The 26,295-nt window shown below is 44.1% G+C and overlaps 1 protein-coding gene across 3 annotated transcripts in view; it reads right to left on the bottom strand.

Moving 5' to 3' along the window:
• Window positions 1–22,280, bottom strand: part of LOC139270934 (sperm-associated antigen 1-like) — a 180,349-nt gene extending 158,069 nt beyond the window's left edge. The window contains exons 1-2 of one of the 3 annotated variants that reach the window (XM_070888475.1): window positions 22,178–22,280; window positions 21,569–21,608 (exon numbers count right to left, since the gene is read on the bottom strand). The gene's annotated coding sequence lies outside the window, so the exon portion shown is untranslated. Of the gene's footprint in view, window positions 1–21,568; window positions 21,609–22,173 lie in introns of all 3 variants that reach the window. The other 2 variants (XM_070888476.1, XM_070888474.1) reach the window with 2 other exon arrangements.
• Between the last annotated feature and the right edge of the window lie 4,015 nt (window positions 22,281–26,295).

Here is a 26,295-nt window from a genome sequence, read left to right as displayed (position 1 = left end):
CAACAGCGTGCGGGGGGGGGGACGACTTGCAGAGGCGCGGAGGTCCGGGGGGGTCACGGAGGTCCGGGGGGGGGAAGAGAGCGTCGCGGGGGGGGGGGGGGGGGGGAGCAAAGGTCGGGTCGCTGGGGTGGGGGGGGGGGGAGCAGAGGTCGGGTCGGGTCAGAGGAGCCTTATGCACGCAGCCCCAGTGAGGCCATTCGGCCAGGGCTAGGGGCTGCGTGCTTCGGGCCCCTCCCACAGTTTTGGGCGCCTGGAGCTACTGCACATGCGCGCCCACTGTAGCGCGCATGTGCAGAGGTCCCAGTACTGTTTTCAGCGCAGGGACCTGGCTCCGCCCCCTACAGCTCGTGCTGCGCCGCGCCCAGCTCCAGAGGACATGCAGGGAGCCGGAGAATAGGTACGTTTTTTTAGGCGCACTTTGTGGCGCGAAAAACAGGCGTCCAGGTCCGGGCTGCGTAGTTTTAGGCGCGGCCCGAAACTTGGGCCCATAAAATTTGAACATTCATGCAGGTCAAAACATAGTTCTTGAAGATTTGCAATTCCAGGTCTATCAGCTGCAAGAAACTAGTTGGGAGGTACGAGACAGAGAATAAGGATAAAAGGGCCGTTCTCAATTGGCAGGATGTGACAAGTAGTGTTCCCCAGGGTTCTGTACTGGGGCCTCAGCTTTTCACCATATATATTAATGACTTGGATGAAGGAATAGAGAGTTGTATATTCAAGTTTGCAGATGACACTAAATTAGGAGGTATAGTAAGTTCTGTAGATGGGAGCTGGAAATTACAAAGGGACATAGATGATGTGAGTGGGCAAAACTATGGCAGATGGAGTTCAATGTAGGGAAGTGTGAGGTCATCCACTTTGGATCCGAGAAAAGATAAACAAAATAAATCATCATGTTAACATACTTGAACATAAGAAACAGGAGAAGGCCATTCAGCCCCTTGAGTCTGCTCCTCCATTCAATAAGATCATGGCAGATCTTCTACCTCAACTTCACTCTCCTGCACTATCCACACATCCTTTGATTCCCTCAATATCCAAAATCTATCGAGCTCTGTCTTGAATATATTCAATGACTGAGCCTCGACAGCCCTCTGAGGTAGAGAATTCCAAAGATAACATTTCTCCTCATCTCAGTCCTAAATGGCTGACCCCTTATTCTGAGACTGTGACCTCTGCTTTTAGACTACCCAGCCAGAGGAAACACCCTCCCTGCATCTACCCTATCCCTGTAAGACTTTTGTATATTTCAATGAGATTACCTCTCATTCTTCTAAACTCTGGAGGATATAGGCCTAGTCTACTCGATCTCTCCTCATTGGACAATCCCCCCATCCCAGGAATCAGCATGGTGAACCTTCATTGCACTCCCTTTATAGCAAGTATGTCCTTCCTTAGGTAAGGAGACCAAAACTGTACACAATACTCCAGGTGTGGACTCACCAGGGCTCTATATAATTGCAGTAAGACATCTTTACTCTTATACTCAAATCCTCTTGTAATAAAGGCCAACATACCATTTGCTTTCTTAATTGCTTGCTGTACCTGCATGTTAGCTTTTGTGATTCGTGCACAAAGATACCCAGGTCCCTTTGAACACCAACATTTTCCAATCTCTCACCATTTAAAAAATATTCTGCTTTTCTATTTTTCCTACTAAAGTGGATAACTTCACATTTCTCTACATTATATTCCATTTGTCATGTTCTTGCCCACTCACTTAGCCTGTCTATATCCCCTTGAAGTGTTTTTGCATCCTCCTCACAACTTACATTCCCACCTAGCTTTGTATCATCAGCAAACTTGGATATATTACATTTGGCACCCTCATCCAAATCATTGATATAGATTGTGAATAGCTGAGGCCCACTAGCGGTACCCCACTAGTTAGTCTGCCAACCCGAAAATTACTCGTTTATTCTAGAGCCCCCTGGATGTCTAGAGACTTACAGGGGAGGATAAAGAAAAAAAAGAGAAACTTATGTCATATACCGACGGCTAAATATTGTAGAATCTTTGGAGGAATATAGAAAGTTAAGAGGTAAAATTAAAAAGGATATTAGGAATGCTAATTGAGAGCATGAAAAATTCTTGGCTAGTAAAATTAAGGAAAACCCAAAATGTTCTATAAATATATTAAGAGCAAGAGGATTACTAAAGAAAGGGTAGGGCCTATTACAGACCATATGGTAATCTTTGTGTGGAGGCGGAAGATGTTGGTATGGTTCTTAATGAATACTTTGTGTCTGTTTTCACAAAGGAAAGGGGCAATGCAGATACTGCTATCAAGAAGGAGTTTGAAATTCTAGATGAAATAAACATGGTGAGAGAAGAGGTATTAAGGGGTTTAGCAGCTTTGAAAGTAGCTAAGTCCCCAGGCCCGGATGAAATGCAATGCAGGCTGTTGAGCGAAGTAAAAGAGGAAATAGCAGAGGTCTTGGCCATCATTTTCCAGTCCGCTTTGTATTTGGGTAAGTTGCCGGAGGATTGGAGGACTGCTAATGTGGTATCCTTGTTTAAGAAGGGAGAAAAGGATAGACTGAGCAATTACAGGCTTGTCAGCCTTACCTCAGTGGTGGGAAAATTATTGCAAAAAATCCTGAAAAAACGGATAAATCTACATTTCGAAAGGCCAGGATTAATTAGGGACAGTCACCATGGATTTGTTAAAAGAAGATCGTGTTTGACTAACCTGAGTGAATTTTTTGAGGAGGTAACCAGGAGGGTCGATGAGGGTAGTGCGTACGATGTAGTGTACATGGACTTTAGCAAAGCTGTTGATAAGATCCCACGTGGTAGACTGGTCACAAAGGTTAAAGCCCATACGATTATGGCAATTTGGATCGAAAATTAGCTAAGAGGTAGGAAGCAAAGGGTAATGGTCGATGGATGTTTTTGTGACTGGAAGAATGTTTCCAGTGGGGTTCCGCAGGGCCCGTACTGAGTCCCTTGCTTTTTGTCGTATACATCAATGATCTAGATTTGAATATAGGGAGTATGATTAAAAAGTTTTCAGATTACACTAAAATTGGCTGTGTGGTTGATAATGAAGAGGAAAGCCATAGACTACAGGAGGATATCAATCTACTGGTCAACTGGGCAGAGCAGTGGCAAATGGAATTTATTTCGGAGAAGTGTGAGGTAATGCACTTTGTAAGTGCTAATAAGGAAAGGGTATACATATTGGCCCCAAGTTTCGTCCTGCGGTGAAAACGGCGCACCTCCGAGCTGGGCGCCTGTTTTTCGCGCCAAAAACTGCGCCTAAAAAAAAGTCCGATATTCTCGAGCTCCTTGGAGCTCGATGTCTGCTTGATGCGGCGCGCTCTTCGCAGCAGGGGGCGGAGCCTAACACTCGCGCCGATTTTCTAAGTAGCAGGGGGCGGGTACAATTTAAATTAGCCTTCGTGGTACCGGCAACCCTGCACGTGCGCGTTGGAGCGTGCGCGCATGCGCAGTCTCACACAAACATTGGCACTCGGCCATTTTTAAAAAGACTGCAGAAAAAGTGAAGATTTGTTTCTTGGACCCCTGCAAAGGCTTGTAATTTAATTTTTTGGGGTATTTCTGTGTGTCAGGGAGTGCTTTTAGCAGCACTGCTGAATAAATCACCTGCTGAAATCAGTGAGTTCAGCTTTTCACTGCTAAACTTGCAGAACCGGTGCTGCATTGGTGCATGCAAATTAAGGACTGTGTGTTTGGAGAAATAAGAGTGCCAATTCAACTTTGCAATGGATCAACGTCCACCAAGAACAAAGAATTTCTTGCATGAGGAAGTGGAGATATTAGTCAACGTAATTGAGCAGAGATGGCAGGAGCTAAATACCAGCAACAGAGGTCGCATAAAAGTGCCACCAAAAGAAATGAAGAAACGCTGGAACCAAGTTGCAGAAAATTACTGCGCAGTGGTGCATACCAGGAGATCTGGAAGTCAGTGTAAAAAGAAATGGCACGACCTTGGTCAAGTAGTTAGTGTAAGTAATATTTCCCATTTTTAATTTAATCGTAATTGTAACCTGGCTATCTGTATGTCCCACCTTGCAGACTGACACACTCTGTAAAAAGTTATATTTTACTCTTTGCAGAAGAAATTGGCCCACAACAAAAGGGAGGCAACTCGGACAGGAGGAGGCACACCCAATCTGCATCCACTGACACCCTTGGAACAAAGGGTAGCTGCTATGATGAGTCGTACATGGAGAAAAGCAATCGGTACAGCACAAGCTGGGCCTGCACGCGAGGAAGAGGGTAAGTCCTGAAAATGCATCATGGCCCTTTAAATCAACTGCTGCCTGGCCTGCTATGTGTGAGAGTACTCGTGCCACCCACCCGGCCCCCTCCCTTGCTGTTAAGCATTTGACTGTTCTGATGTATTTTGCAGAACATGATGATGATGATGATGATGATGCTGCTGCTGCCAACCCTGAGGATCCTGAGGGTACAGAACAAGAACCAGTACAACCAGCTGCGGACGATCCAGACTAGATGATGGCAGCGATGACTGAAATGTCTGCAGGGGAGAGCTTCCAATTTAATGTTTATGAGCCCCCATCAAGGGGCATCAGAGTTTCAACCCCTAGCATAGGTCTTGGTTCCACCTTCCATGGTTTCGCTTCCGATGTTGCGGGTCCCAGTGGCGCTGCTGGTATAATGCAGCATTCTACTGTCAGTGCACTACCGTTCGAGCCTGCGCCTCCCTCTCGCATAGCTTCTGGTTCCACCTACTATGGTTTTGATTCCGACGCTTCGGGTCCCAGTGTTGCTGCTGATATCATGGAGCAGTTTACACCCATTTGTCCAACATCCCAGCCCACGGCTCGCACTCGAGTGCTGTCGTCTGGAACACCGAGGGTCCTACCGTTCCAGCCCGAGCCTCTTCCTCTAGTTCAGCCGTCTGGAACACAGAGCGTCCCACAGTCCCAGCCTGCGCCTCCCTGTGTAGTGGTGCCGCTTGCAGCACCGCGCATCCCTCCGTCCGTGCCCGCGTCTCCCAGTGTTGTGGTGCCACAAGGCAGACCCAGGCAGAGGAGAAGGAGATTGGAGACACGCTCTCCTGAGATGCAGCGTGCAACAGATGCGACTCAGGTTGTGGCATTGGTTATGGAGACCAATGAGCTTACCCGATCACTCATCGGTGGCGTCAGTGCAGTAGGTGAAGAGTTGACGGTCCTGACGGGAGAAATAGCAGTAATGACACGGGAACTTAGGGAGGGAATGTCCGAGGGAGTGCAATCGACGGCACAGGCCGTCAGGGAGGGCATGCAAATGACGGCACAGGCCATCAGGGAGGGCATGCAAGTGTCGGCACAGGCCGTCAGGATGGGCCTGGTTGAGGTAGCTGCTGCAATAAGGGCACACAGCCCAGCCAATCAAATTACACCCCATGAGGAAGTGAACATTCACTGAGATATGGATGAGACATGGTTGCAGCCTTTCTTTGCTGCTTTTGTTCTTGTTCTTGATGTAGCTGTAGTAGCGTTTTTCAAATTGAAATTGTTTTGTAAGTTTTGTAACTTTACAACTTATAAGGGATCTTATGGTTTTTAAGTGATCTTATAGTGTAAATGCTCTCACATATTTTTGTATCTTATTTAATTTTGCACCTAAAAAGTGATCCTGAAGTTTAAGTGTTCTTCAGAGTGTAAGATTTTTCACAATGAAACTGTTTTGTAAGTTTTGTAACTTTACAACATATAAGTGATCTCAGGGTTTTCAAGTGATCTTATAGTGTAAATGCTCTCACATTCTGTAAATTATTTAATTTTGCATTTAAAAAGTGATCTTGAAGTGTAAGTGATCTTAAGAGTGTCAAATTTTTCACATAGAAAGTGTTTTGTAACTTTTGTAACTTTACAAGTTTATAAGTGATCTTAAAGTTTTTAAGTGATCTTCAAGAGTCATATTAAAAAGTATAGTTTGATACAACAAATATTTTATTAGAGTGACGTTAACTTTTCAATAAAATATTTTTTCATTAAAACTGTTTCATGTTCCATTAACACAACACAACGTAGGAACAACTGCAAAGAATAAATATGTCCATATGCAAAAGTGTTCGCAGAGCCCTCAGGCATCAGTAGTTGAAGCATTCACGGATGAGCTGCTGGCGCAAGTCTCGAGCAATCGTTAAAGGGGCATGATGGACGGCCCTCCTCCGACCTCGTGCTTCGGCATCAGGCACTTGCATGCTTTCCTGATTGTCGTTATCATCCACATCCTGGTCTTCCGTAATACTATCATCATGCACTGGACCCTCACGTCGGTCTTCGGGTTCCACTACCAGCTCCTGCTGCCTCATGATGGCTAAGTTATGAAGCATGCAGCACACAACAGTGAAGTGACCGACAATCTGAGGAGAGTATAGCAACTGTCCTCCGGAATGGTCCAGGCATTGGAATCGCTGTTTCAATATGCCAATGGTCCTCTCAATGATGCTGCGCGTCGCAATGTGCGCCATGTTGTATTGATGGTCAGCTTCTGTCCGTGTCACGCGTATGGGCGTCATGAGCCAGGTGGTCAGGCCGTACCCTTTGTCTCCCAGTAGCCAGCTCTGCCCTTCTGGCTGCTGCTCAAACATGTCAGATAGAACGCTGTCGCGTAGGATGAACGCATCGTGGGTGCTGCCAGGGTATCTTGCATCGACTGACATGATGCGCTGCTTGTCGTCACACACGAGCTGCACATTGATAGAGTGGAAACCTTTCCTATTTCGGTACTGCTCAGATTCCTCCACAGGTGCTCGCAAGGCTATGTGGGTACAATCAATGCAACCCTGTACCTTTGGGAAGCCGGCAATCCTGAAGAAGCCCACAGCCCTCTCATGGATCGCTTGTGCGGTCATTGGGAAATTGATGAAGTCATTCCTTCGCGCATAAAGTGCAGCCGTGACCTGGTAAACGCAGGCATGTATTGCAAGTTGAGAGATGGCACACACATCTCCAGTTGTAGCCTGAAATTATCCCGAGGCATAGAAAGAAAGTGCAGCTGTTACCTTCACTTCAACAGACAAGGCAGTTGTCCTTCTGCTTCCGGGCTGCAAATCTGCTCTCACCATATAATTTGTAACCTATGCCTGATTTTCTAAAGTGAAGACAAGGTTTTTTCGAGCGTACAAAAATCTTCACTTACTCCATTCTAAGTTAGTTTGGAGTAAGTTTTCACTGACGAAACTTTGAAAACACGCCCCCTTTTGAAAAAAAAATTCTGTTCCAAAGTGAAACTGTTCTAACTTACTATGAAACTGTTCCAACTGACTAGAACTGGAGCAAACTAAATGTCGAGAATTCCGATTTCTAAGATACTCCGTTCTACACCAGTTGCTCCTAAAAATCAGGAGCAAATCATGTGGAAACTTGGGGCCATTAAGTGGTAAGCCACTTAAAAGTGTAGATGAACAAAGGGACCTTGGAGTGCTTGTCCACAGATCCCTGAAAGTAGCAGGCCAGGTGGATAAAGTAGTTAAGAAGGTATACGGAATGCTTGCCTTTATTGGCCAAGGTTATGCTTAAATTGTATAATACTCTGGTTAGGCCACGGCTGGAGTACTGCGTGCAGTTCTGGTCGCCGTATTATAGGAAGGACATGATTGCATTAGAGAGGGTGCAGAGGAGATTTACTAGGATGCTGCCTGGAATGGAGAATCTTAGCTATGAGGACAGATTAGATAGGCTGGGTTTGTTCTCATTGGAACAGAGGAAGCTGAGAGGAGACCTCATTGAGATGTACAAAATTTTGAGGGGCCTAGATATAATGGATAGTAAGGGCCTATTTCCCTTGGTGCAGGGGTCAATTACGAGTGGGCATAGTTTTAAGGTGGGTTGGTGGAAGGTTCACAGGGGATTTGAAGGGAGGCTTCTTCATGCAACGGGTTGTGGGGGTCTGGAACTCACTGCCTTGAAGGGTGGCAGATGCAGAAACCCTCACCACATTTAATAGGTGCTTGGATGGGCACTTAAAAGTGCTGTAACCTGCAGGGTTACGGACCTAGAGCTGGTAAGAGGGATTAGACTGGATAACATAGAAAATAGGTGCAGAAGTAGGCCATTCGGCCCTTCGAGCCTACACCACCATTCAATAAGATCATGGTTGATCATTCCCTCAGTACCCCTTTCCTGCTTTCTCTCCATACCCTTTGATTCCTTTAGCCGTATGGGCCATATCTAACTCCCTCTTGAATATATCCAACGAACTGGCATCAACAGCTCTCTGCGGTAGAGAATTCCACAGGTTAACAACTGAGTGAAGAAGTTTCTCCTCATCTCAGTCCTAAATGGTTTACCCTTTATCCTTAGACTGTATCCCCTGGTTCTGGACTTTCCCAACATCGGGAACATTCTTCCTGCATCTAACTTGTCCAGTCCCATCAGAATTTTATATGTTTCTATGAGATCCCCTTTCATCCTTCTAAACGCCAGTGAATACAGGCCCAGTCGATCCAGTCTCTCCTCATATGTTAGTCCTGCCATCCCAAGAATCAGTCTGGTGAACCTTCGCTGCACTCCCTCAAGAGCAAGAATATCCTTCCTCAGATTAGGAGACCAAAATTGAACATAATATTCCAGGTGAGGCCTCACCAAGGCCCTGTACAACTGCATTAAGACCTCCCTGCTCCTATACTCAAATTCCCTAGCTTTGAAGGCCAACATACATTTGCCTTCTTCACCGCCTGCTGTACCTGCATGCCAACTTTCAATGACTAATGTACCATGATACCCAGGTCTCGTTGCACCTTCCCTTTTCCTAATCTGCCGCCGTTCAGATAATATTCTGCCTTCGTGTTTTTGCCACCAAAGTGGATAACCTCACATTTATCCACATTATACTGCATCTGCCATGCATTTGCCCATTCACCTAACCTGTCCAAGTCACCCTGCAGCCTCTTAGCATCCTCCTCACAGCTCACACCGCTACCCAGCTTAGTGTCATCTGCAAACTTGGAGCTATTACACTCAATTCCTTCATCTAAATCATTGATGTATATTGTAAATAGCTGGGGTCCCAGCACTGAGCGCTGCGGCACCCCACTGGTCACTGCCTGCCATTCTGAAAAGGACCAGTTTATTCCGACTCTCTGCTTCCTATCTGCCAACCAGTTCTCTATCCATGTCAGTACATTACCCCCAATAGCATGTGCTTTAATTTTGCACACCAATCTCTTGTGTGGGACCTTGTCAAAAGCCTTTTGAAAGTCCAAATGCACCACATCCACTGGTTTGCCCTTGTCGTCTCTACTAGTTACATCCTCAAAAAATTCAAGAAGATTTGTCAAGCATGATTGCCCTTTCATAAATCCATGTTGACTTGGACCGATCCTGTCACTGCTTTTCCAAATGCGCTGCTATTTCATCTTTAATAATTGATTCCAACATTTTCCCCACTACTGATGTCAGGCTAACCGGTCTATAATTACCCATTTTCTCTCTCCCTCCTTTTTAAAAAAGTGGTGTTACATTAGCTACCTTCCAGTCCATAGGAACTGATCCAGAGTCGATAGACTGTTGGAAAATGATCACCAATGCACTATTTCCTCTTGTTGGCTGGCGCAGATACAATGGTAAGTAGTGCAGGGAATCGAATACGGCCAGGGTGATCTCCTGGACTAGTTTCGATTGCCTGGATGAGTTGGAGAGGAACTTTTCCAGATTTTTTTCCCCCAAATTAGGGGTTTTTAAATTTGTTTTTTGCCTCTCTGAGATCATATGGCTCCGGTTGGGGTGAAGTGTAGAATGTTTTGGTGCAAGGGGTGTCACAGGTGTGTGGGGTGGTCTAATTGGGCTGTGTACTCTTTACCTTTCCGCCATTGTTCATAGGTTTATATGTAACCTTTCAGGGCTGTTGACCGAGGGCCGTGTGACTTTGTCAGCCGGCGCGGACACTATGGGCCGAAATGACCTCCTTCTGCACTGCAGATTTCTATGTTTCTATTCCTACTCTCTGTTTTCTGTGTTAACCAATCCTCAATTCATGAGCCCTAATTTTGTTTAATAACCTCTTGTGTGGCACCTTATCGAATGCCTTCTGAAAATCCAAATACACCACACCCACTGGTTCCCCCTTATCTATTCCGCTAGTTACAACCTCAAAAAACGTTAACAGATTCATCAAACATGATTTCCGTTTCATAAATCAGTGTTGACTCTGCCCAATCCTATTATTATTTTCTAAGTGCCCTGTTACCACAACCTTAATAATAGATTCTAGCATTTTCCCTACTACTGATGTCAGGCTAACTGGTCTGTAATTCCCCTTTTCTTTCTCCCTCCTTTCTTAAATAACGGGGTTACATTTGCTACCTTCCAATCCGCGGGACCCTATCTAGAATCTATGGAATTTTGGAAGATGACAACGAATGCATCCACTATCTCTAAGCCACCTCTTTCAAAACCCTAGGATGTAGGCCATCAGGTCGAGGGGATTTATTGGCTTTCAGGGCCCAAATTTCAGGTGGAGTTGCTCCTATTTTTTTGGAGCAACTACTTTAGTTTGGAGTATGTTAGAAATTGCAATTCTCGGCACTTAGTTTGCTCCAGTTCTAGTGAGTTAGTTTAGGTTCGTTTTAGTCAGGTATTTTTTTGTCAAAAGGGGATGTGTCCAGCCACTCAGGCCTGTTTTGCAAGTTTCGGCAGTGAAAACTTACTCCAAACTAACTTAGAATGGAGTAAGTGCCCACTTTTGTAAGTTCTGAACAACCTTGCCTAGAGTTAAGCTCAGTGCAGGCACAGCTGGAGACAGGGGGTGGGAATTAAACACAAAAAGGACTGAAGCATTAAACACATCACTTAAAATGGCCTAAAACCTCTTTCGATGATATTTTGCCTTATATCTGCTGAATGAGGATAGTTGGTTCTCTTTTTATAAATAAACAAGTGTAGGCTCCAGGCTGAGGCAGGCACATCAACACCTAATTATGGCTAATTTGATCCTTTGGAAATCATCATACCCCATTAGTCCAACCTATTACTTGAATGACTCACCTCATTTGTAAAACTAACTGTTTGGCATTGTGCTTCTGTCAGGGACTGACTGTTGGAGTAACATATTGTAAGCCACCCTAACCCACCATTGTCTCCCACACCCCCAGCAGCACTCTTCCCCTCCCCCTTCACTCCGTATGTCCCCCCTCATTCCTGCACTCCCAACAGCACTCTTCCCTTCCCCGCCCCCAACCTAACCCCTCGCAGTCAGCAGCAGGACCGATCTGTGTGTCTCAGATACTGTAGGGCAATTAGTCGCTGGCTTCCTCGGTCCACGGACACCCATCCCACTGCAGCAGGAGAGATCTCCGAGCCACTACACGCCACACCAGCACGCCCCTCATGATTAGGTGCGGGAGGCAGGCATGACTGAAGGGGTGATGGATGTTTATCTTTTGCAGGTGTTCCTAAATGTTGTGTTTGGTATGATAATGGACCATGAATCAGTTGTAATGTTAAGTAATAAACTTTATTGAAACGTTTACAATGTACTTTACTTTAGTGCAATAATAATAAAAGCATTCTTGTCATGATTCAGTTTCAATGTACAATATATTTCATTGAAATCTTTACAATGTACTTTACGTTACTGCAATAAAATCATTCTTATATCAAATTTGATATGACTCTTTCCAATCACTTAACAACCCCAAAAACTTATATAGTTTTAAAGTTAGAAAACTTAGTAAACAATTTCAATTTGTGAACAAAATCACTGAAAAACCTTAAGATAACTTTTAACGCAGTAAATTTAAACAACTTATTAAATATGAAAACATTTACACTTTAAGATCACTTAAAAACACTAGGATCACTTATATACTTGTAAAGTTACAAAACTTAGTACACAATTTCAATTTGAAAACAGTTACAACAGTGGCATCAAATCTACTACATCAATACCAACAGCAAAGAAAGGCTGCACCCAGCTCTCATCCACATCTTGGTGCATGTGCGCTGCCTCATGGGTGGGGGTGTAGGGGAAGAGAAGGGGTGGTGGGGGGAGAGAGGGCTGAGTAGGGGAAGAGAGAGGGTGGGGGGGAGGGGGAGAGAGGGGTGGTCCCAGCTTGGATCGCTACAGAGGCTGATACTGGGATTGCAGTGGGAGGGGCATTTGATTGGCCGGGAGGTGTGCGCTTATTGCAGCAGCTAACTGCCTGATGGCCTCTGCCAGCATTTGCGCTGCCCCAGCGATTCCCGCACTCAGTTCACGTGGCATAACTGCTATTTGCCTAGACAGCGCTGTCAACTCATCACCAACCCCTCTGATGGTGCCCTCGAGTGAAAGGGTAAGGTCATTGCTCTCCACACCCAATGCAATAACGTCAAGCCCATTTGTTGAACGCTGCATCTCAGGAGAGCCTACTCGGGTTCTCCTTCCTCTCCCCCCGGCTCTGCCTCGTGGCACCACTCCAGTGCGAGGCGCAGGGTGGGGCGGTGGCGCCCTGGGTGTTCCACACTGCATTCCACCACCGCCTCCACTACTGGGACCCGCTTCTTCTGATAGTGGGGCCCTGGGTGCTACAAGCTGCATTCTACCACCACCACTGTGACCCTCTACCTCTGATAATGGGGCCCTGGGTGCTACAAGCTGCATCGCACCACCATCACTGGGACCCTCTACCTCTGAAAGTGGGGCCCTGGGTGCTACAAGCTGCATTCCACCACCACCACTGTGACCCTCAACCTCGAAGGATGTGAAACCATGGAACGTCTTACCAGAACTTACATCACTAAGTGCGGATGGGAACGTTAGGAGACAATGGGACATGCCGCATCAGAACTTAAAGCACCACACAAGGATGGGGGGTGGATGAAGGAGTGGAATGTTGGAGAACTCATGGTATTCTCTGGGAGATTGAGGCCCTGCACTATGGACTGATCCATATTGCGATCGACATTCTTCCCTGAACACATATCCATTCCCCCCACCTGCCCCCCACCGCCTTGGTCTTGATCGTATGCATCCGACTCTTCCTCTGAATCTTCTGGATTAACATCGTGTTCTGCAAAATATAACCGAACAGTCAAATAGTTAGCAGCACAGGAGTGGGCAGGATGGGTGACATGGGTAGTCTCGCACATAGCAGGCTAGGCAGCAGGTTGATTTGAAGGATCATGATGCATTTTCAGGATTTACCCTCTCCCAAGCGTGTGGACCCAGCTTGTGCATCACTGATTGCCTTTCTCCAGGCACGACCCATCATGGTAGCGACCCTCTGTTCCAAGGGTGTCAATGGGTGCAGATTTGGCGGGTTTCCTCCTGTTCATGTTCTTTCCCTTTTGTTGTGAGCCAATTTCTTCTGCAAGGATGAAAATATAACTTTTTAGAGAGTGTGCCTTTCTGCCGGATGGGACATATACAGCTGGTCACATTTACAATTGCAATTCCATTGAGAAAAGGAAGATATTACTTACACTAACGACTTGACCAAGGTCCTGCCACTTCTTTTTACACTGGGCTCCAGATCACCACTGCAACTAGGTCCCAGCGTTTCTTGATTTCTTTGGGTGCCACCTTTGTGTGGCCCCTGTTGCTGGTGTCCAGCTCCTACCATCTCCCCTCAATGACATTAACTAGTGTCTCGACTTCGTCATGCAAGAAGTTCTCCGTTCTCGCTGCACGTTCTTGCATTGCTGTACAGGTACTGGATTTCCACTCAGTGATTTTTAAAAACACAGTCCTTTCCTTGCATGCACGTGTGCAGCACCCCTTTGCACTCCAAGAATCACTTAAGACTTTTCACTCCTTCCCTTCCTGCACCCAAAAATCACACAGCTCGTTGTAACAGAGTGCCACGTTGTCCCTTTAAATGTCCTTGCTTGCACCTATGCAGCACTCCTTTGAACAAGAATCAGTAAAATAATTTTTACGCCTTTTCCTACCTGCAACCAAAAATCCCAGCTAGCTTTAAATGAGTGTCTGCCACGTTCTCCCTTTAAATGTCCTTGCTTGCACCTATGCAGCATCTTTGCAGCATTCCTTTGCACAGCAAGAATCAGTAAAATGCTTACTCCTTTTCCTACCTGCAACCAAAAATCCCAGCTAGCTTTAAATAAGTGTCTGCCATGTTCTCCCTTTAAATGGCCGATTGCCACGGTCGAGGTCCCATTGCGCATGCGTGCACGTTGTAACGCGCACGCGCAAGGGAGCCGGCTGTGAAAGACACGCAGGGACTTAGCCCCGCCCCCCTGCAGAATGCGATCGGCTTGCTCCGCCCCAGGGACACTCTGCTGCGCCACGCCACGCTCCAGGAGGACCAGAGAATTGCTCGGGAAGATTACGGCGCGCTTTCTATCCCAGGCAGGTCACGTAAGTCTCGGAGGTGCGCCGTTTTCGCCAGCATCGGAAACTTGGGCCCTCAAGTCCCATTAATTTCTCCAGTACTATTTTTTTACTAATACTAATTTCTTTCAGTTCCTCATTCTCGCTGGACCCTTGGTTCACCACTATTTCCGGGAGGTTTTTTACATATTTTTCTGTGAAGACAGAGACATAGTATTTGTTTAATTTCTCTACCATTTCCTTGATCCCCATTATAATTTCTCCTGTCTCAGCCTGTAAGGGACCCACATTTACTTTCGTTAATCTTTTACTTTTTACATACCTATAGAAGCTTTTACAGTCTGTTTTTATGTCTCGCTAGTTTAGTCTCATATCCTATTTTCCCTTTTGTTATCAATTTCTTGGTCCCCCTTTGTTGAATTCTAAAATCCTCCCAATCCTCGGGCTTACTGCTCTTTTTGGCAACATTATAAGCCTCTTCCTTTGATCTAATACTATCTTTAACTTCTCTTGTTAGCCACGGTTGGAGCACTTTTCCTAACCCTAAAGGAATGTATATTTGTTGTAAATTATGTAAAGAAAGACTTTCATTTATATAGCACCTTTCACGATCACCGGACGTCTCAAAGCGCTTTACAGCCAATAAAGTACAGGTTGAACCTCCCTTATCCGGAACCCTCGGGATCTGGCCTGTTCTGGATAAGGTATTTTCCGGACGAGGGGTGGTTACGTTAAATTGAATGGTACAGGTACTAAGCAAGGGAGCAAGGGGATATCGGGACTGGCTGGCTTGGGGCTGGGAGTGTGGCAGAGAGGTAGCATCGTGGGGGGGTGGGGGTGGATCGTAGGGTCAGGCCAGCGATTGCGGGAGTCGGCAGCGAGGAAGGACTTCAATTTGTTCATGTCAGAATTCTGCGCATGCGCCACCCGGTGGCCGGGAGTGGTTCTGGACGAGGGGTGGTTCCAGATAAGGGAGGTTCAACCTGCACTTTTGGAGTGTAGTCACTGTTGTAATGTGGAAACGTGGCAGCCAACTTGCGCATCGCAAACTCCCACAAACAGCAATGTGATAATGACCAGATAATCGTTTTTATGTTATGTTGATTGAGGGATAAATATTGGCCAGAACACCGGGGATAACTCCCCTGCTCTTCTTTGAAATAGTGTCGCAGGATCTTTTACATTCATCTGAGAGGGCAGACAGGGCCTCGGTTTAACGTCTCATCCAAAAGACGGCATCTCCGACAGTGCAGCACTTCCTCAGCACTGCACTGGAATGTCAGTCTAGATTTATGTGCTCAAGTTCCTGGAGTGGGACTTGAACTCACAACCTTCTGACTCAAAGACAAGTGTGCTACCCACTGAGCCACAGCTGACACATTTTAATGTATTCATTCTTTAAATGCTAGCCATTGCTGGTCTACCATCATACCTTTTAATGTAGTTTCCCAATCTACCTTAGCCAATCTCATAACTACGTAGTTTGCTTTGTTTAGATTTAAGACCCTAATTTCAGATTTAACTAAATCACTTTCAAACTTAATATAAAATGATATTATATTATAGTCATCCTTCCCTAAGGGCCCCTTTGCTAGTGTTAGCAATTAACCCTTTCTCATTGCACAATACTAGATCTAAAATAACCTGTTCCCTAGTTGGATCCTCAACATACTGATCTAGAAAACTATCTTGTATACAGTCCATGAATTCATCCTCCAACTATTATTGCAAAATTGGTTTGCCCAGTCTCTATGTAGATTAAAGTCCCCCCATGATTACTGTATTACTCGTTACATGCACCTCTAATTTCCTGATGTATACTCTGCCCCACATTACAACTAATGTGGGGGCCTATAACACCAATGTTTTCTGCCCATTGCTGTTTCTTAGCTGCACCTAATTGGATTCTATTTCTTGATTTTCAGAGCCAAGTTCCTTTCTCTCTACTGTATTTATCCCATCCTTTATCATGGCTACCCCTCCTCCTTCTCCATTTTGCCTATCTCTTCTAAAAGTTAAGTATCTTAGAATATTTAGTTCCCAAGGTAGCTTTGCAACCTCGTCTTCATGATGGCTATTAGATCAAACCTATTAATTTCTATCTGCGCGATTAATTCATCTATTTTGTTGCGAATGCTTGGCACATTCAGATATAGTGCCTTTAGCTTGGACTTTTTTCTATTTTTCCCTCGTGTCACCTTAGTCACTGATGCCCTATTACCTTTGTTACTCTCTCCGTCCTTTCCTAACCCACTCTGCTTAATTTTACCCAAATTTCTGCTCTGCTCTAGAGCCTTGACATTTTTAAACTTACTCTTGCCTGAATCCTCCAGTTGTACAGAACTGTAGTCCGGCCTGATGTCAAGTGCTGCATTCAGTTTTAGCCACGGAACCTTAGGAAGAATATATTGGCCTTGGAGCGGGTACAGCACAGATTCACCAGAATTATATCATAGCATAAAAAGTTAAATTATGAGGGCAGATTGCAGAAACTTGGTTTGTATTCCCTTGAGTTTAGAAGGTTGAGTGGTGCTCCACTTGAGGTGTTTAAATGATAAAGGGTAGACACAGAAACTATTTCCTCTGGTGGGGAATCCAGAACAAGATGGCATTATCTTAAAATTAGAGCTAGGCCATTTAGAATTAAAATCAGGAAGCACTTTTTCACATAAACGGTAACAAAATCTATAACTCTTTCCCCCCACTAGGCCAATTGAAATTTTCAGACCGAGACCAACAAATTTTGTTGGATAAGGATGTCAAGGGATATGGAATAATGGCAGGTAAATAGGGCTGAGATACTGAATGGCGGAACAGGCTCAAGGGGCTAAATAGCCTACTTCTGTTCCTATATAAATCTGCGTGGATAATGTATGCACTGCATCAACTCAAAGGTTGCTACTGAAGTGTGCTGGGATTGGGCGTTCTCCACGTTTCTGAATGTTGATACTCAAAGGTTCGCCTACGATTACCAACCCTCCTGCTTTGCTCGGGAGTTTCCTGGAATCGACTATTGGTTTCCCGGGTGTTGCTGCTGGCAACCCAGCAGAAAAGTTTGTTGTATGGGAAGTTTGCGCATACGGTTCATTCGGAGTGTCGCTATTTGCAGCCAATCTGTTGTTCGCCCGATCCCACTGCCCTTCCGGAGAAGTTACATTGGTATTGGTCCAAAATGAGATTCTCACTGGTCCAATCTTAATAGGATCCGTTCTGTGATTCTGGGCCCTAATGGCATATGGCTCTATCCAGAATGGACTGCCTACCAGAATATGCCCTGTTCATTTTAATGGAAATCGGCTCACAGCCGCAGAAAGGACCCTTTGTATGTGGAAGAACCAAGCACTTCACCAGTTCAGCAAATATGCATTCATTTATTGATTATGCTCACAACTTTACCAAATATACAACAATTAAGATTGACTAAAAGGCAACATTATTCTGGTAGTTGTAATTATCGTACATAAAGCATATTTAGTCTCACTTATTACAGACTTCACACTACAACAAGTGTATTCCTGGTGAATTTAGTGAGCTGTTTCTTTTTCATTCAACAGCCCCTTTGTTGACAGAAAATAAGCTGTCAGTTAAAACCTTGTATATCAAAAAATCCACTAAATTTAAATGTCATAGGAAAATGTTACATTTCAAGAAAGAGAATTTTAAAGTTGTAGAGAAGTATTTAAATTTACTCTTGGAAAAAGGGAGGTAAAGATTTTCTTCAAGAGACTGCTAATGGCTTAAATGGGCAAATTAGCAAGTATTTAGGGAAGGTTGTTACAAAAATTTACAGCACAGAAACAGGCCATTCAGTCCAACTGCTCTGTGCTGGTGTTTATGTTCCACACGAGCCTCCTGCCACCCTACTTCATCTAACTCTATCAGGATATCCTTCTATTCGTTTCTCCCTGATGTACTTATCTAGCTACCCCTTAAAAGCATAGTTCGTAGCGCTGTGAAATGCGAATAATAAAGATGACAGTCTTTTTCCTGAATCCTCTTCTGATACCACAGTGACTGACTTCGTGAGTGGTCGATGTGACAGTAAAACCCTCCACGAATATTTTGAAAGTGCCGTTCTGTTGAAATTTGACTGGCAATTTAAACTTTTAGAAATCGGGATGTTAATCTTGCCACTTTTGTTTTAATGATAACTTGTACAAATGCTAACTTCAGCTTTTGCTGGGTGAGTTTAGTCTACATTATTGGATTTCTTCAGCCTTACCAGAAAAATTCTGGCCAATCAGGACTCACGTGCAATAACACTCATTTTGCACTTTATTAAAGAAATGACCAAGAATGTTAATGCTTTTCCAAATATCAGGAAATAAATTAAGTATAGCATTGAAGTTGCACAGCCTGATTAACTGTCTGATTTTGAACGAAGATGTTATCGCAGGTGCTAAACTCAAAGTATTTACTCTCGTGTAATCAACACAGGTGTACGTTTTGGTCTTCTGCCAAGTCCCATCATCTAACTTATTCACGACATATTTTAGGTAACAAAGATAAAGTAGGTATTTCTAAAATTATAAACTGTTGTTTGGAAAATTTAATTACTCCAAAATCATGTTTTTTGAGACATAGTTCTTTGATTATGCAAGAGCTGTTACATGGATGCACTGCTATAGTGATAAAAAATACAAGTTGATCTCTCATGACATTGCACATGGGGAGTCAAGACAAGTGTAGTCTACAAGTAAAGCAGGGTTAGAGGGCAGGGGAATCACTGGGCCGGGGTGAACTGATGTAATTTAATCCCTAATTAAAAAGTATACTTTCTGTCCTTTGTTTCACATTTGGATTTAGTATTTCTTGTTCAGCAACGAAACAAAGTAATTTGGAAAGCAGAGAAAGAAAGTCGGTCATAGCGTAGAAGCTTCTCTGCAATACTTGCTGAGGGTCCATGTAATGCAAAGTGAACAGCTACATCACCACCACTGGCAGCAGGTGTAATTACAGTGAAACAATTTTACCGTGGCAGTTTCCATTATAAACGTGGACATAGGAATTCATAATGCGAAAAGTTGGCACAAAAATGAGAGTAAAAGAATTACGGTTTTTAAGACAGTAAGTGCTTCCTGTTGTCATACTTTTATGATGTCAGGTTTTAAAATATATTATAGATGGGGGACAGTGCAGTTGCTTATATTCAGCATGTGAATTGTATGCAACGGCTCAGATTTTGCAGTCAGTGGCAAACCAATCATTACACTTACACTTGCTCACAGACTTTCTATGGGCTTTTACAGCGATTAGAAATCCATTTCAGCGTGGTACCCTCTACAAGGGATCTGGGACCCGTGTAAATAGGGCAAGCAACTGTGTGTCTCTTTAACCATGTTGAAGAATTCTTAATGAGCAGCTCAGAGTCTGAACCAGAATAAGTCAGTTAGAATAGTTAATTCAATGCCAAATCATGTACAGAAAGCAAAATAATGAGAGGGAAAGAAAGATGGGATTAGGAGAGGGAAATAAAAGACAGAAAAAGTTAAAATAATTATTTATTTTTTTTGTTTTTAGAAATCTCAATAATTACAATCTGGAATGACACTCCACGCTTGTAAAAGTTCATTTTCAGTGCCAGAGATTGTTTGGTAATAATTAAGACTTACCATGCCATTAAAAAGCAACTGCTTTTTTCAGTTACAATAACTATGTCACATTGATGCAGGATCTTATATGATATGATATTAGCGCGGAATTTGGAATCATTGGCGAAACAAAGGCATTTGCCGCTGGCCATGAAGTAAGCTGCCCACAAAGATCTCGCAATCTCTGTGACGAGAAGTTTGCCTTTCCCGACGTGCAAATGAGATCAGTTTGGAATAGTGGGGAATCCCAAGTGCGAGCTGCTGGGATGTCAACAAGCTGTCTAAGCAGCCAATCACAATGTAGAATTTTCAGAGACAGGGAAGCAGGAAGTGAAGAAGTTGCTTTTATGCAGACTTCCATAAAAATGTTACATGGGGAAAAGCTAAACCTGAAATAAATATGAACAAACTTTAAAAAAATAAACATTTATGTTTTGAAAAAGTTTCTTAAAAATTGTAATTTTCATAATTATGGAGAAATTTGACACCCCACAAAACTACAATTAGTTTTTCAGGGCCTTAACGTTTGGGGTTTTAACAGTGTGTTGACTGCAAACCAGTTAGTTAATCCAACAAGGCCCAACATTTAATAGGGTACTTAACAACGATATTACCAGGAACAAGCCGAAGTTTTCATCAGTTTCACTGATTTCCCTGATCACGCTGATTGCCTGCTATGGGGGCGGGAGCAGTCCATAGCACAGCCTGTGTCAGAGCAGTGAATGACTGACCGCATCTTCAGGATTTCCACATTTAGATACGCATGTACTACATCCTGAAGTTACAGTCAGTTTCAATGGGGTAATAATAGCAAACACTGTTAGTTTGCTGCTATGACCCACGGCAAATTCCGGGCATTACCTTTTCAAGTTTGGATAGTGACATATACATAAAAATGTAGCCATTGCATAGTATAAACCCGATCAACTCTTCAATATTTTTCAGATTGTCAAGATGTAGCCCAGGGATCTGTGCTGGTACTTTATTTATGTCAATGATTTTTACTTAAGACAGAAGAAGAATATCAATGTTTGCTGATACCAAATTAGAGGGCACTGCAAGCTGAAGTTTACAAATGACTCCATAAACTTAAGCTCATCTAAAACTCGGCTGCCTGTATCCTAACTCGCACCAAGTCTCGTTCGCCCATCACCCCTGTGCTCACTGACCTACATTGGCTCCTGGTTGAGCAACGCCTCAATTTTAAAATTCTCATCTTTGTTTTCAATTCCCTCCGTGGCCTCAACCCTCCCTATCTCTGTAACTTCCTCCAGCCCTACAACCCTCCGAGATATCTACGCTCCTCCAATTCAGGCGTCTTGAGCATCTCCAACTTTAATCACTCCACCACTGGCAACCATGCCTTCAACTGCTGAGGCCCTAAGCTCTGCAATTCTCTCCCTAAGCCTCTCCATCTCTCTTTCTTCCTTCCTTCCTTTAAGACACTCCTTAAAATCTACCTCTTCGACCAAGCTTTTGGTCATCTGCCCTAATATCTCCTTATGCAGCATGGTGTCAAATTTAGTTTGATATTGCTTGAGAAGCGTCGTGGGACATTTTATTATGTTAAAGGCACTATATAAATGCAAGTTGTTGTTGTGACTATAGGATGACACAAATAGCTAAACGGAGTGGGCAGATAGGTGGCAGTTGCAGTTCAGTTTACAGTAATGTGAAGTTATACATATTAGAAAAAAGAACAACAAAGGAAAACATACCTTAAAAGGAAAGATCAAAAGAACAGAAGAACAGCGAGATCTAAGGATGCAAACACATTGATCATTAAAGAATGCAGGTAAGGGCCACAATTGTGCAAATCGGATTGTGGGTTGTATACATATTTCACTATCCAAAATGAAAGGTTGCAGGGATGAGGAATTGGAGTAGGTGACTCCAGTTGACGACCTGGCACTGATACAGGTGCACTGAGCTGACAGACCTCCTTCGATGGTGTAATCTACAGGTTACTATGCGCCAGACGTGGGTTTTACGTGCGGGCAATTTATTTCTGAGCTGCCATTTTGTAAACATTAGTTTGGGGACAACCGCACACATAACTCTCAAACACCGACTTTTGCTGTCTCAATGCTGCACAAAAGATGATTTACACACTTTCAACTGCAGATGGTTTAGTTACCAACAAGATGTCTCGATTTACTAAACTAAGTTCGTGCTTTTAAAGCTTTTAAAAAAGAGAAAATAGCTTGCCTCCGCGCGACGCGTTTCCATGGAAACGGCCAAAGCAACAGGCTGACGCCGGTGAGATCGAGTCAAATTATTCGCTTTTTTCAACAAATAATCAATTTAAAACGCACGCACTCACTCACTCGGATACACGAAGAACAGCAGGTCGGTTGTGGGGTTTATAGCTGGAGTTGCCGGCCCGTCTCTTCACACATCCACAGCTCCCGCACCCACTCCACGCACAGCCCTCTCCACCCGCCAACACCCGCGGCCGGAAGCCCCGACAATCGCAGCGCCAAATTCAAAACTCACAAACATGCACGCGGTCTCCTGTTCAGAATATCCCATCAAGTCACCATAGTTTGCTGATGGCTTTTCTCCCGCCGTACAGTTCCATGGGCAGCAGAAGCTACGGCTATCAGGAAAGAGCAGGGGAGTTTCAAATTTCTCATCCTTGTTTTCAAATCCCTCAATGGCCTTGCTCCTCCCTATCTGTAATCCCTCCAAGCTATCTGTGCACCTTTAATTCTGCCCTCTTCAGCATCACTGATTTTAATCGCCCAACCATTGGCGGTCTTGCCCAAAGCTCAGGCATTCCCTGCCTTAACCTCTCTGCCTCCCTTTCATTTCTAAGACGCTCCTTAAAACCTACCTCTTTGACCAAGCTTTTGATCATCTGCCCTAATTTCTCCTTATAAGAACATAAGAAATAGGAGCAGGGGTAGGCCATTTGGCCCCTCGAGCCTGCTCCGCCATTCAATAAAATCATGGCTGATCTAATCGTGGACTCAGCTCTACTTCCCTGACCGCTCCTCATAACCCTTTACTCCCTTATCGCTCAAAAATCTGTCTATCTCCACCTTAAATATATTCAATGACCCAGCCTCCACAGCTCTCTGGGGCAGAGAATTCCATAGATTTACAATCCTCAGAGAAGAAATTCCTCCTCATCTCATTTTTAAATGGGCGACCCCTTATTTTAAGACTATGTCCCCTAGTTTTAGTTCCCCCTATAAGTGGAAATATCCTCTCTGCATCCAACTTGTCAAGCCCCCTAATTATCTTATAAGTTATGTGGCTCAATGTCAATTTTTTTGTCTTATAATATTGTAAAGTGCCTTGGGACGTTTTTTTACATTGAAGGTGCTGTATAAGTTGCTGAGTTGGGTCTAGCTGTCTAGCTTCTTCCAAGAGCCGGCACAGGCACGATGGGCCAAATGGTTTATGCTGTATAATTCTATGATTAATAATTTGCAAACCCCTAAGATGAAATATAGAAACGAACAGCACAGATACTGGAAAATTGAAAAAATACATTTTCTGTGTTTGTTTCTATAAAATATAATGTTATTTTGGTGCAATTAGTTAACAAGGTTTATTCTTATGAAAGAAATGGGAATCCTTTATGATGTTCATCCAATCTTCCTCTTCAGACACATGACTACCTGTGCTCAAAATGTGGATTTTACCACATTGATTTTTCTGCCCTATTTAATTTATTTGTTCTATGATATATACAATCAATGATGGACAGGTAAAGGCCATCTGGTCCATCGAACCTGTCCCACACAGGGTGACTTGGACAGGTTAGGTGAGTGGGCAAATGCATGGCAGATGCAGTATAATGTGGATAAATGTGAGGTTATCCATTTTGGGGACAAAAACACAAAGGCAGAATATTATCTGGATGGCGGCAGATTAGGAAAAGGGGAGGTGCAACGAGACCTAGGTGTCATGGTTCATCAGTCACTGAAAGTGGGCATGAGGTACAGCAGGTAGTGAAGAAGACAAATGGTATGTTGGCCTTCATAGTTAGGGGATTTGAGTATAGGAGCAGGGAGGTCTTACTGCAATTGTACAGAGCCTTGGTGAGGCCCCACCTGGAATATTGTGTACAGTTTTGGTCTCCTAATCTGAGGAAGGACGTTCTTGCTATTGAGGGAGTGCAGCGAAGGTTCACCAGACTGATTCCGGGGATGGCTGGACTGACATATGAGGAGAGACTGGATCAATTGGGCCTTTATTCACTGGAGTTTAGAAAGATGAGAGGGGATCTCATAGAAACGTATAAGATTCTGATGGGACTTGACAGGTTAGATGCGGGAGGTATGTTCCCAATGTTGGGGAAGTCCAGAACTAAGGGACATAGTCTTAGGATAAGGGTTAGGCCATTTAGGACTGAGATGAGGAGAAACTTCTTCACTCAGAGAGTTGTTAACCTATGGAATTTCCTGCTGCAGAGAGTTGTTGATGCCAGATCATTGGATATATTCAAGAGGGAGTTAGATATGGCCCTTACGTCTAAGAGGATCAAGGGGTATGGAGAGAAAGCAGGGAAGGGGTACTGAGGGAATGATCAGCCATGATCTTATTGAATGGCGGTGCAGGCTCAAAGGGCCGAATGGCCAACTCCTGCACCTATTTTCTATGTTTCTACATACACTCCACCCCATCCATAAACATGTGATCTCTTAGGAGAGGTAAAAAACAGATTTTAAAAACCCAAGCCAATTTGTGGAAAGAAATCTGGGAAATTCCTCTCCGACCCACCTAGGCTATCAAAATTAGTCCAGATCACTCTGGCGCTGAATTCCCTGCAGTTCCTACCTTCTATAAGAGGTGATCACCATCCCAGCCAGAAACAAGTCCAGCTCTCGCTTGAAGGAATTCAGCGAGTCCGCGTCCACCACATGAGACGGCAACCTGTTCCAGAGGTCCACTATTCTCTGGGAAAAGAACCACTTTATGACATCCAACCTAGCTCTAGCCTTATACAACTTAAATTTGTGACCCCTGGTCCTGCCTAACCGATTTAATTGAATTAAACTGAAATAAAATAGCTGGAACACAATCTATTCCCTTCATTATCTTATAAACCTCAATCAGATTTTACCCCCTCCCCCCCCCACAAGTTGACGCTTCTCTAAGGTATAGAGTCCCAACTCTTTTAGCCTATCTTGATAACTGAGATGCTTTAGACTTGGAATTAGTCCAGTGGCCCTTCTCTGCATCCTCGCCAAAGCCTCAAAATCACCCACAATGTGAGGAAACCAAAAGTGGACCCAGTATTCCAAGTGAGGCCTGACTAAGGTCTTGCACAAGGACAAACAGTATGCCTCGTCTTGTACTCAATTGTCTATGGATACATCCAAACACCCTATTTGCTCTAGCTATTGCTTCACGGCATTGCTCATGTACTTTTAAGGATGTAAGCACTAGAATGCCCTAATCTCTTACTATCTCAACCATCCCTTTCCCCGAAGGGTGTATGAATGCTGAGCACTTGTTCTGCCCACATGCATAACACTGCACTTATCTAAGTTATACATCATTTTCCAGTCTTGAGTTCAATCTCCCAATACATTAAGATCTGCCTGAAGCAGACAAGCATCATCTACAAATGTGCAGATTGTGCATCAAACACCTACATCCAGATCATTCATAAAAATAGTAAAGAGCAACAGTCCCAACACTTATCCCTATGGGACACTACTGCTGACACATCCAAATCCATTTATAACTACTTTTTTCCTACATCCTGCCAGCCAGTTCTGAATCCAGCCCAATATATTGCCACTCATACCAGAGGCTTCTATCTTATAGAGGCCTCTTGTGCGGTCCTTTATCAAAAGCTTTTTGGAAATCTAAGTAGATAACGTCTCTGGACTTCCCTCATCCACCAACTTTGTAACTTCTTCAAAAAGCAAATAGTGTGTTTAATTTAAGTACCAGCTTCCAGATCTCCAAAACCATTAGATTCAGGCAGCTTTAGAAGTAGCATGAGTCTTGCACTTTCCACTATTGACGCTATATATGCCAACCTTGGCTCAGTGGTAGCACTCTCGCGCGAGTGGGAAGGTTGTGAAATCAAGCCCACTCCAGACACTTGAGCACCTAATCTAGGCTGACACTTCAGTGCAGCAGTGAGGGAGCGCTGCACTGTTGAAGGTCCTGTCTTTTGGATGAGATGTTAAACCAAGGCCCAATCTGCCATCTCAGGTGGACATCCATGGTACTATGTCAAAGAAAATCAGGGGAGTTCTCCATGTGTCCTGGCCAATATGTATCCCTCAAACATCACTAAAACATTACCTGATCATTAACTCATTGCTGCTTGTGGAACCTTGTGTGCAAATTAGCTGCTGTGTTTCCTACATTAAAACAGTGACTTCACTTCAAAAGTAATTCAATGGCTGGAAAGCACTCTGGAACAATTTGACGTCATGTACGACACTATATAAGTGCAAGTTCTTTCTCTCTT

Source organism: Pristiophorus japonicus, chromosome 1 (genome assembly GCF_044704955.1).
Source record: "Pristiophorus japonicus isolate sPriJap1 chromosome 1, sPriJap1.hap1, whole genome shotgun sequence".
NCBI lineage: Eukaryota > Metazoa > Chordata > Chondrichthyes > Pristiophoridae > Pristiophorus > Pristiophorus japonicus.
This window is presented reverse-complemented; position numbering and strand designations above follow the sequence as displayed.